General features: G+C 44.2%; 1 long non-coding RNA gene across 1 annotated transcript; it reads left to right on the forward strand.

The window, feature by feature from the left end:
- Positions 1-132: 132 nt before the first annotated feature.
- Positions 133-1,607, forward strand: LOC119539781. Its single transcript, XR_005217933.1, has 3 exons — positions 133-208; positions 318-454; positions 1,504-1,607. It is a non-coding gene; the product is annotated as an uncharacterized LOC119539781 (long non-coding RNA).
- Positions 1,608-15,677: the final 14,070 nt, after the last annotated feature.

Here is a 15,677-nt window from a genome sequence, read left to right on the forward strand (position 1 = left end):
AAGGAGTCCCTGGCCCACTTAGCTTTTCCCCCAACTCCTGGCGGGGTCTGACGTCAGCCATGTGCGGGGAGGGGATGGGAAGAGGGAGGGGGTTAAATGCTAATAATATTAATGAACCTCCAAGCGGCTCCCAAAGAAAATGCAGACGCTCTCCAAGCCGATGACTTAGAAAGTGAACATGGGAGTGCGGCTCTGTGCGTGCGTGATGGTGAGAACGGTGCCGGTCTTGTAATGAAAATGAATCATTTTATTTCATGGCAAATGAAAAGAGAAGGAGAGCATGGATTTTTCTCAAAATTCTTCCCCCTTCTCTCCAGCGTGCCAGAAAGATTCGTGGAAAAAACTGGATGGTTGTGTGTCTGTGTGATTGCGCGCGCCAGATGTGGCCATGTGAGTTGGTTCATTCTTGGTCCCGTACCCCCTACTGTTGAGTAAAACTTGGATCTGGCCCGAGGTGAGTAATTATTCCTTTTGCAACTATCTTCGGAAACTTATAGCTGAGAAAGCTGTGTACCGACTCCGAGCCTGGGGTGGGGCTGCCGTACGCTCCGCATTCCTGCGGCCTTCCCGTGGTCCGCCTAGGCACCGGCCGCGGGGAGGGCGCTACCTGCTTCCCAAAGCAAAGCCAGCCCCTGCGGAGCAGGGCGAAGCTCCTGTGGCCTCCACTATCTGCCTTGGAGAGGCTGGAGGGCAGAGCTTTGTCTCCGCAGTTCGTTCCCAGCGGGCATCACTGACTCCCCTCTCCAGCCAGGGGATTCTGGAGACCCCCCCCCCCACACACACACACACAACCGGCTCCCCTTCCCCGCGATCCCGGAGCTCTTTCGCTCCGTGGTCCGTGTGCCGCGCTGGGAGAGCACACGCCGAGGGGGAGGTGATCCTTCGTCTCCAAGAGATTAATTCTTATTTACACCCTCCCGGCAGCTTGAACTTGTAGAACAAGAGCTTGCCAGCCTCTCCTCAGGGCGTGGGCCCGGCCAGAGGTCAGGGGTCACACCTCCCGCTGTCCCACCGTCCGCTGCGCGGCCCGGAAAAGCCGGGCCGAGGCCGGAGCTCTGCAACTCTACCCGCCCATCCCAAGTCCCGCTCTTTTCCCGGACTCTGTATTGAGCGAGCTTTCAATCCGAGTGCGGAGGCATGTCAGCGAGCGCTCGCGTTCCCCAAAGCCCTCGGAAGGCGCAGCAGCAACTCGGCCCGGCGTCCGAGGGGGCGCAAGCGGCGCACTCCTGCCCGCGGCCGCAGCACGTGACCGCAACTTTCTGCAGCAGCCGGGGCTCGGCTGGGCACCGGGCTGCGCGCGCCACACCGGGGAGCCCGAGTCCTCAGTGGAGCCGCGCAGCGGCCAGGGCAGGACGCCGCGAATGATGGAGAGAAGGGACGACTGTCTCCTCCCAAATTATGCCCCGACCCTGGATTTTTTGGATTGGGATGCCATTAGGGAATTGTGGGACAAAGCCGTAAACCTGAGGTTTTTTTTTTTTTTTTTTCTTTCTTTCTTTTTAGGTGCCAGGACGATAAATCAACAGATCTGACAGCCAAATCCGGCAGACGCGTGAGCCGCTAGCCCGGCCTGTGCTGTAGCGGGAATTCGAACTCAGCGCCCAGAGTGCTAAGGGATTTGCGGGGGTGGGGGGTGGGGGTGGCGGGTGGCGGGCGGGGGGTGGGTGAGAAACACAGTTACGATGCTTTTGGAGATTGGGGTTCTGGTTCCCGCCAGAAATCCACTTTCCATCGCCAGCTTCATGGCCCAAGATGGAGACCGGAAGGGGGGCTCTTGGTTAAGGATAAAACTTCCAGAGTCGAAGTAATTTCTCTCCGGCGAAGCTGAGCGCCGGGCGGAGGGCTAGACCCGGGCCTGTCCCCAGGGGAAGAGTTTAGTGAGTCTGTGGCGAGGCGAAGAATCAGGAGTCTCTTCGCGGTTCTGGGGGCTTCCAAGTTGGGGAACTATGACTCTCCACTGCTCCAAACCATCCCTTCCCCCACTCCCCAACACTACCGCCCCGTTGGTTCATTTGTAGGCGCCAAAACTTATGTAAAATACTCCTGAGATTCATCAAATTGTCTCAAAATCTAAATGGGATTGCTCCCTCTTTCTCCTGTCACTAGCCACTACTCAAGCAGGGAAGCAGAGTGTCAAGAAGTCCACGGAACAGAACCACATGCACACCCAAAACCATCCAGCCTGGCAAAAAGCACAGCGCGCGAGCGCACACACACACACACACACACACACACACACACACACACACACACACAGACATACACAGACACAAACCAGCATCATGTGCGTCCTGTGTTCTGCGCGCCCGGCTGTAATTATCCGCGCGCTTTGCATAAATCACAATGCAGTCCTGAAATCATCGTGATGACTTTCTGGCATGATTGGTTCGGTGGCGATGGCGGCGACAAGCGCCAGGGCGGGCGGCAGGGGCTGGGGCGGGGCCGCCCCCAAGTCTCGGCGGAGCATGGAGCTGGAGTGCCCGCCAGCCTCTGCCTGTTTGAAGCTGCTGCAGGCCACAGGAGCCTCGGACCCGAGGTGTAGAAACTCGGGGCTTTCAGGATGCAGCTCAGAGAAGAAAGCATCTTGAAGGCAGGGGCTGTGATTTTTTCATCTTCATATCCAAGAGCCCCAGCACACTGCCTGGCTCATAGTAGCTGCTGAATAAATGTTGGGCGAAAGAACAAAGGAGGAAAGTCACCTGCAGATTTCCCCAGAGGCGCAGCAAGGGTAACCTTTCTGGAAGTGAGGGAAGTACTGGTGGGTCAAGTTCGAGATTTACGTGGTTCACGTCCTGACCCTGCTAGCTGTGTAATCTTTGTCAAGTGTCTGGATCTTTCTGGGCCCCGGATTGTTGTCTCTTAAATGACTGTCGCTGTTCAGCCTTAACTTTCAAAGACTTATTTTCCCATGAGTCCGTTGAGGCAAATGATTGGTAAAGGGGCAAATGCCACCTGTCTCAGAAATACTTTTTAACAGAGACAAGACCTTGAGCGACAATAAAGCATTTATATATGCTCTATATAGCATTTATGGCATTGACTGGTGGGGATTGAGGGGAAGGACTGGGCAGAGCCCTACCCCAGAGATTGTGAAGCCTTCCCACCAGGTCCAAATCTAGCCTCTAACTTCCTCTCTAGCCTCTTGTGAATATCCACCTCTCAATCAAAACCACAGCCAAAAACACAGGGAAGGCATCTTTTTCCTCAGGATGTTTTCATTTTGGTCCAGAAAATAGGAAAAGATGTGGACGAGAAGAACCATAGGATCAATGGGTCTTTCCGTCTTTCCATCAATCCAGCCAAATAATGAGCACCTTATGTGCCAGACTCTGGGGAGATGGATGTATGATATGACCTTTTGCTGGAGGAGTCTACGGGAGGGTGGGGGAGCAGCCACATAAAAAGGTAATAAGTGCTCCGAATGGGGTAATAAAACAAACAAACAAGAAGCTCTGAAAAAATATCCAAGTGACCCTAAAGCAGTGTGGAGTAGGGCAGGGTGGGAAGTAGGGGGTGGGGGGCAGGGAATGCCCCTGGAAGGTGGCCTGCAAATAGGGTAGGGGAATCCACTGCCTCTGAGACCCATCTTGTTATAGCTCACTCCTCAGCTAATACCCCTTCCTATCAGTGTAAGGAGGAAAGTAGACTCCTGCTAGCTGGGTTGTAAGAGAGGCAGTAGCTCAGAGCATCCTTCTAGCATCAGACTGAGTTTGATCCATTTACTAGCTTTTCTAAAAGTGGTGCCATTTTCTTCATTAACACCCCCCCCCGGCACCCCATTCTTCTAAATTAAAACACCAAAGGAGAAAGAAAAGGCTTCCCCACCAGTAAGCAGAGCTGATTAAATTGGTGTGGAAGAGAGAACCCTGTCCCCAAACAGATGATCAACCCCCTTTCCGAAGCTATTCCATCTCTATGGATTCATTCCTCTTTAAGAGCTCTTCACCTCACTGAAAAGCAGAGTTAATAAATACTCAGATGCAGAAAATGCCTGGGAAAACTTCCTAGTTGAGTTTGGCTGAGGTTTGATGAGCAGTCTCCAAAAGACAGTCTGACATAAGTTTTTGTTGGTTTTTGTGAAGGAGAAAGTTGATTTTTATTTGCTTCCAAGTCACAATTCAACCTGTAGTTGTTGCTTGCCCAATGGCTGCCAAGTGAGAGAGAAGGCAGGTGATGGAGCAGGGTCTAGTACATAGTAGGTGCTCAGTAAGGGCTTACTACTTGACAGAATGGAAGAAACAGTGTGGTCAGGCTTGCTCTCGATTCTGCTGTGGGTGTTTCTACACATTTGGCTATCTAACTCTCTTCAGAGAAACACAGAACAATTCAGAAAAGAGACATGGATGCTCCAGAATCCAGTGGGCGCTGAGTTGTGGGACTTCTCCTTGACACTTTCCCAGGACTGTGTTGGCTAAAAGTTGTATGTTTCTCACCATCAGTGGAAAGATGAACACTCACTGCTAACGGCAACAGCAATTGGCGATGCTCTGTGTGAGAAGCTCCTTCTTGTGTTTTAAACAATTAACAAAACATGTCTTTGCATTTGTTCACACTCTTGCTCATGGCCACATCAGAAAAAGGAATGCAATTTGAGGGTCAGGCTGAGGCTTAGAGGTTTCTAGGGTCCCACTTCACACTGATATTCTTTTTGCCCCAAGTATAATTAAATAGAACCGCCCCCCCACATCTCTTATCATATCTCCTACATACAATATTTTACTTATTTATATACTGCTTGGTATACAGTTTTGGAAGACTTTGTTATGGCTCTTCTGTCAAATTGCTTTAATTTTGGACCTGGGTTCCCCTCCCTATAAGATCAGTCATCTGAGATGTATTTGAAACAAAAACAACCAGAGATGTCACCAGGAACAAAGGAGCAAGAAAATAGTGCAGTCCTCTTCTATTCCCACCAGAAAGATAGGTCCACAGAGACAAGGCTACCTGTTTCTTATTTCCTTAGCGCAAAGAGTAAAGCGTTCAGAAGAGACATAAGGGGTATTCAGCTGTCTAACAGGACAGGGAGCTCCTAGAGGGCAGAGATCACATCCACCTTTGGATCAGCAGCCCCTGTCACTTTGGCACACAAGTGGTGCTTTATAAACATGGAATCTATGCACCTGCCTAATGATATAATGAAGGTTTGAGGCTTGGGGGTTTGGGATGGGGAGAAGGCAGTGCCTGCCTTTGCTCAGTCCCAGCAACAGGGGAAGGGGAGAGAGGGAGTAAGGACAGGTGGTCTAAATCCCCAATCCATGGAGCACAGGGCATGTCTAAAATAAAAACATGACTGAGAAACAAGAAAGCAGATTACACCTGAGGAGAGACAGGCTCTCAAGTCTTCTTCAGCTTCTTAATTTCCTATGATTTGGCCTCCATTTGTCTTGTAATCACAAAGCAAATGTGTCAAAAAGGACCTTAGAAACCAGTATTCATCTAAGTCCCTCAGTTTACAGAGGAGGAAACCGAGACCCCTAATGGTCACTCTTCTAGAGACAGAGGTCATCCCCCAAACCCTTATTTGAAACACTCATTCCACTGTATACCCATTTCCCAGAAGGGCTTTTAGAAGCTCCAATTAAGGCAACTTCACTCACTGACTAGTGAGGTAATCAGAATTAAGAAAAGTGCTTTGTGCGTCTTGAAACAATAGTTCAGTATTTCTGCAACTTCAGTCACCTTCACGCCATAGGTTTGTCTTCACATTCCCTCTCTGCAAGTCTTAAGGGATAGAAAACCAGTGAGGTCTTTTTGTTTTGTAGAGGGGAAAAAGGAACCTCTTAGAAACACTAATCATGTGAGCTGAGAAAAGTCAATGATTAGATTGAGCAATTAATCACTGAATTTGGTCAGTGTTGATTGCCAATCGGGGCCTTTAAGATTTTAAAAACATCTTTGTTTTTTTCCTCCCCAGCAGGTTTAGGACCTGTTTTACCCAGATTACTATTTCAACATAGGAGAAACAATTGTTCAGTAAAGACGGACAGCCCGATTTAAATGTGGCTAGCACATTTGAGAACAAGCTATGATTCTTTATTATGTGTATATCAGGACCACATATTTGATCTCTGCCAATGCAGTGAAAGGCATCATACATTCTAATGTGCTTTGTTTCAAATTGATTTAGTTCACACAGTACTCCGTTGTCCTATTCTAGTAAGTAATTTCAGAATTCACATCACTTACAAAGATGCCGAGTGGCTATTTAGAGAACTCTGATTGAAAAAAAAAAAATCCCTCCAAAACAAAACAAACCTCCCCCTCTCTTCTCCCTCCCCCAAGCCCCACGTGCTTTGTGCAAGACGGAGTCAACCAGTGGGATTCACAGGAGGTCCCCAAGTCAAATGCTGCAGCTGCGTTTTAAAAAAGGGTTGGATAAACTACAGCCGTTAATAACATCTGTATCTATGCAAGCTAAGATGATGATAGGGGTAATCAGATCTCATGCTTCAGGGCATAAGATGATTGCCTGCTGGGAGGTGGAGGATTTGGCCTTTCAGGTATAGCAGTTCACAGCTCAGGAGGTAGGATGCAGACATTTGTCCCCAATTTCTAAAATCTCAGGTGTAACTGACATGATTTGGGGGTAGATGAAACAGTGATTTGAAATCTAACATTTCCATCAGATCAGGATATTAAACACACATTCGAAATGCCCACATGCACCACATACAAGATATGTGCAGCTCTTCGTAGATAGGATACAAACATTTAGATGTTTTTTTTGATTGCTGATACTCTTCGATATGTTTTAACCACCTTTTAGTGCAAAGTAGACACTTAAAAATAGTAAACAACAAGAACAACAACAGTGGAGGTAATTCAACTTTAGTTAAAATAATGTATAATTATTCAAGTATTCATAATTACACATATTTGGATGCCTAAATGTATGTACTTTCTGCTGCATCAGCTAAATAATTAATGGAGTTGCATATTTGGAGTGTACAGGAAAATGCATTCATTTAAATGCCCTATTACTAAAATCATTTGAAAAACTTAATATTTTTCTGGAAGAGTGAGAAAGGAATTATGCAAAATAACCTTCCCTTACCTTTTGATTCCTTTAATATTTTCAAACCCCAGGAGGCATACACTTTTGTACAGTTGCACAATTTAGTCATTTTTGAAACACTTGTACTAATGTGAGTAGGGTTAAAGTCCCTCATTTATTTAGACCTGATAGTGTAGCCTTATGATAAAAAAAAATTCTTGAATCAAATGTAAACTTCTACTGAAGGACATACAGCAACAGACAGCTGTCCACATTTCGGAGAGATGTATTAATCTTTTCAAGAAATCGATTACTTGCTGAGTGTTTAGAGTCCTCTTGGCATGAAATACATTCTTACTACTGGCTTCATCACTAATATTAAAACATTCACTTCAGTTCCACACAGAAGATCTGTTCTGGAATATACGGTTGTTAAATGCAATATTTAAAATGATGCACACAAACAGTTTTAAAAAGGGGAGAAATCCTGCAGCTGTTTGGCTGTAGGCAGACGTGGGAAATTAGTCAGAAGCTCAAAGCATCATAGTTAATAACCATTATTCTGTTGTCTGGGATGTTTGTTTAAATACTGTTGACACTGTGTATGTATTGTCATCTTCTCTAAATTGTAGCTCTTAACCACAGAAATCCTGTTAAAGACCACCTAGGGTTTCCTCTGTATGACGCTGAAGTGTGTATTCACCTGATGACTAAACAAAAAAGCAGATTTCCTAGTTAGCAGGAAATTTTCTGGACTAAAGAAATATTGCTCCAGCACAGTAGAAATAGATGCTATGGAGTCCCAACCTTTGTATTTCTCTCTAGCGACAGAAAATGAACAAACCCATCAACTGATTAATACAATTCACTTCTGCTTAAAATTCACAGATCTGTTTGGTATGAGGCTGTATTTTGAAAGACTCATACTTGCCATTAAGTGTGAAGAAATCAGTAACTATTCTTTTCATCAACAGCGTGTTGCCCCCCCCCCCATTTAAATTTTGCTTATTAAGTGAGGTCATTTGGAAAAAGAGTGGCTCTGGTGGGCGGGGGGAAAAAATCTAACAGCCCTGACTCCCAAGTTGAGAGCCCCAGATCAGGGGCCATTCAGTACAAAGCGTTTTATATCTTGACTTATGAGGGGACAATAGCCGGTCTTACAAAGGCACCACCTGTGATTTAGCACAGTTGACATCTTTGTTAAGGAGGGGCCGGAGGGCAGGGGAGAAACAGCACGTGCACAACCCGGAACTGGCTACCACGACCCACTTCAAGGCCGTTCACCGTCACTGAGGCCTCGCCAGGTTTTTGCTTATAGCTACATATATGCATATGTATATATATATGCATATATATATATATATATATATTTTAAGGAAGAAAGAAAATTAAGGTTGTCCACGCCACTTGACCCGAAGCCTTGGACTTTACAGCTTGCAAGCGCCAAGCTGTCCCATTTTACAGACGCGTGAAACAGAGGCCAGGTAGGCGGAGCGGCTGGCTGAGCTGGTGCCCGGATCGCGGACCCGGCCGGGCTTCGGGGCTTCGGGGCTTCGGGACGCGGGCTGGAGGGAGGCGCGGCCCCGGCTGGGGCGCCGCGTCCTGGTCCCCGGCCCAACCTTCGGGCCGCTGGCTTTTCGCTTCCTTCCCGAAGGTCGCTTCTGACAAATCTATCTATTTGGGGCAAATTGTCAGTGAGAAACTTCCGCTCGAACTGCCCTGGACAAAACCGGCTGTTTGAAAAGGGTAAATCCCGCGGCCCGGCGAGGCCGAACAATGGGCCGCTGGGGCGGCGGCGGCGGGGGCGGCCGGGCGGGCCGCACAAAGGGCGGATTAATTGGGGCCGCGGCTGAGCGGTTCGCGCTAGCTCCACTCAGCCCGCGCCGCGGGGCGCCCCATTGACTGGGCCCCGAGCCCCACTTTTCACAAACTCCAAACAAAAGTCAATTTCTTTTTTATAAGGCGGGGGCGGGGGGCCGCGGCCGGGAGTCTCCCCTCGCTCCCTCGTCCCGCTCGGACTGCCTGGGGGGGATGGGGCGGGGGAGGAAGGAGCCGGAGGCAGAGGGCGGCGGGGGAGGCCTGGGGGACGGGGACGCGGGGTGTGGCTGTCCACCGCCTCCCGCGCCCCTCCTGCCCCTCGCTGGACGCGTGTCGCGCCCTCCCAGCCGAAGCCGCGTTCCAGGCAGCAGCTCAGATCCCTGCCCGAAGCGACAACGGTGGGGTGGTGGCAAGGACCGCGGTGAGTATTGGGGGGTGGGGTGGAGAGCAGGCAGGGATTTAGGAGGAAGGGAGGAATGAACCCCCTTGGTATTCTAGACCTCCGGAGGTGTGACCATTCGTCAGGCGTCTACTATGTTCCCGATAGGAGGGAGGCAAAAGCGAATTTGACCTGAATTTACAGACAAGTGTGGATGGCAGACTCCTAAGTCAATCTTTCCAGCAGGTGGGGGGGAGGCGGGAGTGCACCAGGATGGAAAATCCAAAGGAAGGCGTCGCCATCCCTCTGTGAAGTGTTGAGATGGACTTGCTCGTGTAACATATGGAAAAAGACATGTCGTTTTTCGGTAGACACACCACACTTTGAGAAATGGCAGGTTTTTGTTGTTCTGTTTTTTTTTTTTTTTTTTCTTTTTTTAACAAGCTGTAGTGTTAACATTGTCAAGGACCTGAACAGCACCAACAGAATGGAAGGTTGAGACCAGAGTTGCTCTCCTCTTCTTCCTCTCCTCTCAAAATAGAACGAGTGCAAATCGGATCTTCAAGCGACACTGAGAGTGGCAGAAAATTCCTTTAAAAAATCGATACTTTCCCCAGCCTACATGCCTCTGCTAGAAGCTGGGTTGGCAGTGGCTGCAGAGGAGACGCCAGAGCCCTTGTGGGAAGTGCAGAAGGTCACGTTCTTCTGCCAGGACCCGGCTTCCAAAGGGAATCCACAGGGAGGAGGGACCCTGAGCTGGTCTAAAGGGAGCCCTGTGTTGGATGGAAGGCTTGGGCCATGGGCTAACAGAGGATATCCCCAGGTGTTTGTTTTATGGGGAAGGCTTCTGCTCTTGGATCTGCAGGCAATTCTGTGCTCTACCGCTGGGCCAGGTGACTTTAGGAGAGGGTTGAAGTCTTTAATGCCAGGCTTTAGTGTGGAGTCCTCCAAAGGCATCAAGCCAGTGTATTGCCCTTCCTTTGGGCAGGCATATCATGAGGGGAAAGCTCTGATGCCAGGCACCAAATCCATGGCAGGCTCAACGAGAAGACTGAAGAAAGCTTTCAAGGTTAGGCTGAACCGTGGCTGGAGGCAGAGGGACCCAGACATTGCCCAACATGAAACAGCAGCAGCAGACAGACCTTCAGATGGAATTCAACATGGGCTCCTATTCAGCCTCATTTTTAAGCTGTCGATTTAAATGATCTTCCCTGGGCCAGACTGTGAACCCCTCCAGATTTCTGTTGAATTAGAAGCTGTGAAAATTAAGGGCAAATATTTATCTAAAGATGTCACAACTTCGAATTTCAGTAATAACTTATCTACTAATCTCTGATGGAAATCTAGAACAGCTGTTGCTATTGTGTATTTTGAATTCCCAAGAGATGAATTTGGGAATCAACATTTTTATGCCACCAATTCTCCATATGCTTTCTTTTAGTTTATTGATGTCTTTGCAAGTTTAAGTCAAATAAAATGCATCGTGTTTTGCTTATTAGGAAAGTTACTAAAGCGTGCTGCCCCTTCCTGCAAATAGCATTTGACATTCATTGGCAAGTGTGACAATGTTAAGTATAACCATGCCAGCAAAATTTGTGTAAGGCTGTAAAGACAGAGATTTTACATTATTAGGAAGAAAAAATAAAATACAAGTATGAGTGAGAATGATGAAACTTCCAGATTGAAGGAATCATTTAACAGGAATGTGTAGGTTTAGATGGAATTGATGACAGACTCTACTGTCTATTAATAGAAAGCTTATAACAACAGTTTCTAAGAACATCTAGGATGAATGCTTATCATTGCTGTCTGATAGATGAAGGTCTTCAGACAGGGGGACACTGGGTGATTTTGATAAGGCCCACCCAAGAAAGGGTGACAAACTGACATCAGCCTTCTCCATCACTCATTCTAGTTAGCTTTCAAGGCCTTGAATTTTTGTTCATCTTTCAGGAAGAAGAATTATTTTGGAATCACTTGATGTAGAAGCTCCTGGAGATCTGATTATAATTAAACTTCATTTTTTTCTCTCTCTTAACACGTGCTGGCTGAGCAAACGCTGCTGGAAGGGGAGGATGGTGATACTGGTATTCTCAGGTTCAGGTTGCCAGAAGTGTACATAAATCTGACTTCTGATGATGGTAGAGCATGAGCAAGTACAGATCTAGAACACAAGTGCCAGATCTAGAATATGTAGTCATTAGCCAAAAAAAAGGAGCACTCAATCCACTGGTTGACTAGAATTAAACCAATAAGAAAATGGAGTTTCTAATGGCTTTGACTTGTAGAGGGAAAGGAGAGAAGACATATGTCAAATCTTACTATGTTAGCCAAGATCCTAGAACTAACACACGTCTAACACTTTTTGTTAGCATTTGATTGTGAAATGTATTATACATATAAATTACTATATAACTGTATCTGTATAATAAAATGAAAGCTCATATCCCACAAGCCATGTTGAAAAACCAGACTCTTCGTATGTCTAAGGAGTCCCCTGTGTGACCTCTTGGAATGTGTCTTCCCCTGCTCACCCCTGCCCCTGCCAACACAGCCCAGAAGTAACCACCCTACTTAGCTATATTTTAATCATTCATTTGCTGTCTTTATAACTTTATCATATATGTATGTATCCTTGAATAATACATTGTGAAGTTTTGCTTTTATTTTTTTGGGGGGGGGCTTTATATAAATGGGTGCATTATATAGTCTTTGGTGATTTGCTTTTTTTTCTCCTAACACTGTATTTAATGTTGGTATAAAATAAATTGCGGTTTATGTGCATAACTTGGTTCTGTCATTTTCATTGCTGTCTAGTATTCCACTGTGAGAGTATGCCGTAAGTGATTAATCCTGACTACTATGAATGCAAATTTGGACTCTTCTCTTCCTTTTATCTCTCTGCCTCTCCTTTTTTTCTTTTGCAACTAAGAACAATGCTACTAGGAACATCTCTTGCAGTGCCTCCTGGTACACATATGCAAGAGTTTCTCTTGTATATAAACTGGGGAATAGAATTGACTTTCTTATTCAATTTTATATGCTTCCATAAATGGTTGGATTAATTTAGACTCCTACCAGTAGTTAATAAGCATTATCGTTGTTTTGCATCCTTGCTAACACATGCTATCGACTTATTTTTAAATTTTTGCTCTTCAGATGGGAGAAATAGCCTTCTGTGATTTTTTTTTTTTTTTTTTTAAGTAATAGGCTATATGTACTTTTAGGCTTACAGGAAAATCAAACAGAAATACAGAGAATTCCTATATATCCCCCCTCCCCTCATACATAGTTTCACCTATTACAAACATCTTCATTAGTGTGATACATTTGTTAAAATTTATGACTGCATATTGATATGTTATTATTAACTAAAATCCGTAGTTTGCCTTAATGTTCACTCTTGCATTGTAAAATTTATAGGTTCAGAGAAAGTGATTAAGGAAGGGGTAGCAACAGACAAGAGAGGATTTAACAAAGGATTATGAATACAGACTCTTTATATAAATACATATTTTGTAGGTGCTAGGGTATTAGAATAGCTAGAAGGAAATAACGTTGAAAGTTATCACATTTCTATATATATGTTATATTTCACAATAAGGAAATAACTGAAACAGTGGAATTGTAATCCATAACATTCTTTGAAATTTGCTCTCTAACTGCTTGTTAAATTACACTTTGAAAGTTATCACTTTTTTGTATATGTGTTATATTTCACAATAAAAAATGTAAAATGAATAAATAAAATTTTGGGGTTCAGACAAATGCCTAACGCCAGGTATTGGACTGATGTATCTCATAGAATAATTAGTTTCACTGCTCTGAAAATGCCCTGTGCTCTGCCCATTCATCACCCCTACCTTCCCAAACCCCTGGCAGCCACTGACCTTTTTACTATCGCTATCGTTTTGCTTTTCCCAGAATTTCATATAGTTAGAATCGTATAGTATCTAGCCTTTTCAGAATGGCTCTTTTCATTTAGCAATATACATTTAAGGTTCTGCCATGTCTTTTTGAGGGTTGATTACACATTTCTTTTTACTGCTGAATAATAATCTATTGTATGGATATATCAGTTTATCCATTCACCTATTGAAGGATAACTTGGTTGCCTCCAAGTTTTGGCAGTTATGAATAAAGCTGCTGTAAACCACTTTATATAAAATTTTATTCATGTGCAGGTTTTGTGGTAATATTTTCAACTCATTTGGGTAAATACCAAGGAGCACAATTGCTGGAAGGTATGGTAAGACTCTGTTTAGCTTTATAAGAAACTGTCAGACTGTCTTCCGAAGTGGCTGTATCATTTTGCATTACCACAAGCAATGAATGAGAGTTCCTGTTGCTCCACATCTTTTTCAGCATTTGATGTTATCTATGTTTTGTATTTTAGTCATTCTCATAGGTGTGCAGTGGTATCTTCTTGTTCTTTTAATTTACAATTATCTAATAACATATGATGTTGAGATTTTTTTGTATGCTCATTTGCCATTTGTATTTCTTCTTTGGTGGGGTGTCTGTTCAGATCTTTTGCCCACTTTGTAATTAGGATTTTTGTTTTACTTATTGTTGAGTTTTAAGAGCTCTTCGTATATTTTGTATACAAGTCCTTTATTGGATATGTGTCTTGCAAATATTTTCTTCCAGTTTGTGGCTTGTCTTTTCATTCCCTTAACAGTGTCTTCCACAGAGCAGAAGTTTTATAAAATTGTTTTTGACATTTTCCAACATTCCCATTTTTGCCAATCTGGTGAAATAGAATAATCTCATTGATTTTTAAATTTTTTTATTGTAGTAAAATATATACAACATAAAAATTCCCATTTTAACCGTTTTCACATATACAATTCAGCAGTATTAATTACATTCACAACATTGTGGTGATGGATGCACACCATCCATTACCAAACCTTTTCATTACCCCAAACAGAATCTCTGTGCCCTTTAAGCAAATATTCCACCCCAACCCCTGACACAAGTAACTTATAATCTATTTTCTATCTCTATGAATTTACATAATCTAGGTCTTTCTTATGCATAGAATTATACACTATTTATCCTTTTGTGTCTGGCTTATTTCATTCAACATGGTATCTTGAAGGTTCATCCATGTTGTAGCATGTATCATTCCTTTCTACAGTTAAAAAATATTCCATTGCATGTATATACCACATTGTGTTTATCCATTCTTCTGTTGATGGACAGTTGGGTTGTTTCCACCTTTTGGCTATAGAGAATAATGCTGCTATGAACATAGATGTACAAATATATGTCCAAGTTCCTGTTTTCAATTCTTTTGAGTATATACCTAGAAGTGGAATACCTGGTCATATAGTAATTTTATATTTAACTTTCCCCAAACTGGGAAAGGGAGGAAGGGCAAACAAAGGTGCTATAAGGTTTTCCTACCACTTTTTTCTTGATTCAATGCTCACCCAGTTAGTACAAACTTTTAACTGTTTTCTGGAGCTCTGGAAAAAGTGGTGCTGCAAGTTTTTACTTGTTCAAAAATTCTTTGGGTGGAACCCTGGAGGATCTTACTCCACCATCTTGTGACCCACCAATAATCTCTCATTGTTTATTTTTTTTTTATTTTAAGTTTTTTGGGGGAAATATTTTCAAACTTACAAGACAGTTACAAAAGTAATTCAAATTGCATACAGAGAATTTCAACATACTCATGCCCCCTAGATACCAAGATCTATCAGTTTTAACATTTGTTACATTTACCATGCCAGCTATCTATCTATCTATCCATCTATCTATCTATCTATCCATCCATCCCAGTTTGCTAATGCTGTAATTTTGCAAAACACCAGTAATGGATTGGCTTTTATAAAGGGAGTTTATTTGTTTCCAAAGTTACAGTCTTAAGGCCATAAAATGTCCAAGGTAAGCCATCAACAATAGGGTACCTTCACTGGAGAAAGACCATTGGCATCTGGAAAACCTCTGTTAGCTGGGAAGGCATATGACTGGCATCTGCTTGCTCCCAGGTTGCGTTCCAAAATGGTGTTCTCCAAAATGTCAGCATCAGCTTTCAATGGCCATCTTCAAAATGTCTCTCTAAGCTGCAGCTGCTCTGAGGTCCTTCTGTTTGTGACCTTTTATTATAGGGCTCCAGTGAACTAATCAAGACTCACACTGAATGGGCGGGGTCACATCTCCATGGAAATAATCTAATCAAAGTTATCACCCACAGTTGGGTGGGTCACATCTCCATGGAAACAACCTAATCCAAAGATTCCAGCCTAATCAACACTAATACATCTGCCCCCAGAGATTGTGTTAAAGAACATGGCATTTTGGGGACATAGTACTTCCAAACTGGCACTCTATGTATGTATCTATCTATATTTGTGAATCCATTTTCTGGACACTTGAATGTAGATTATATATATCCTTCTCCCTGAACATTTAATGTTACCATGTATGTTTCCTAAGATCAAGGCTATTCACTTACATGATCACTTTAAGTGCAGT

The sequence above is a fragment of the Choloepus didactylus genome, chromosome 7, assembly GCF_015220235.1.
Source record: "Choloepus didactylus isolate mChoDid1 chromosome 7, mChoDid1.pri, whole genome shotgun sequence".
NCBI lineage: Eukaryota > Metazoa > Chordata > Mammalia > Pilosa > Megalonychidae > Choloepus > Choloepus didactylus.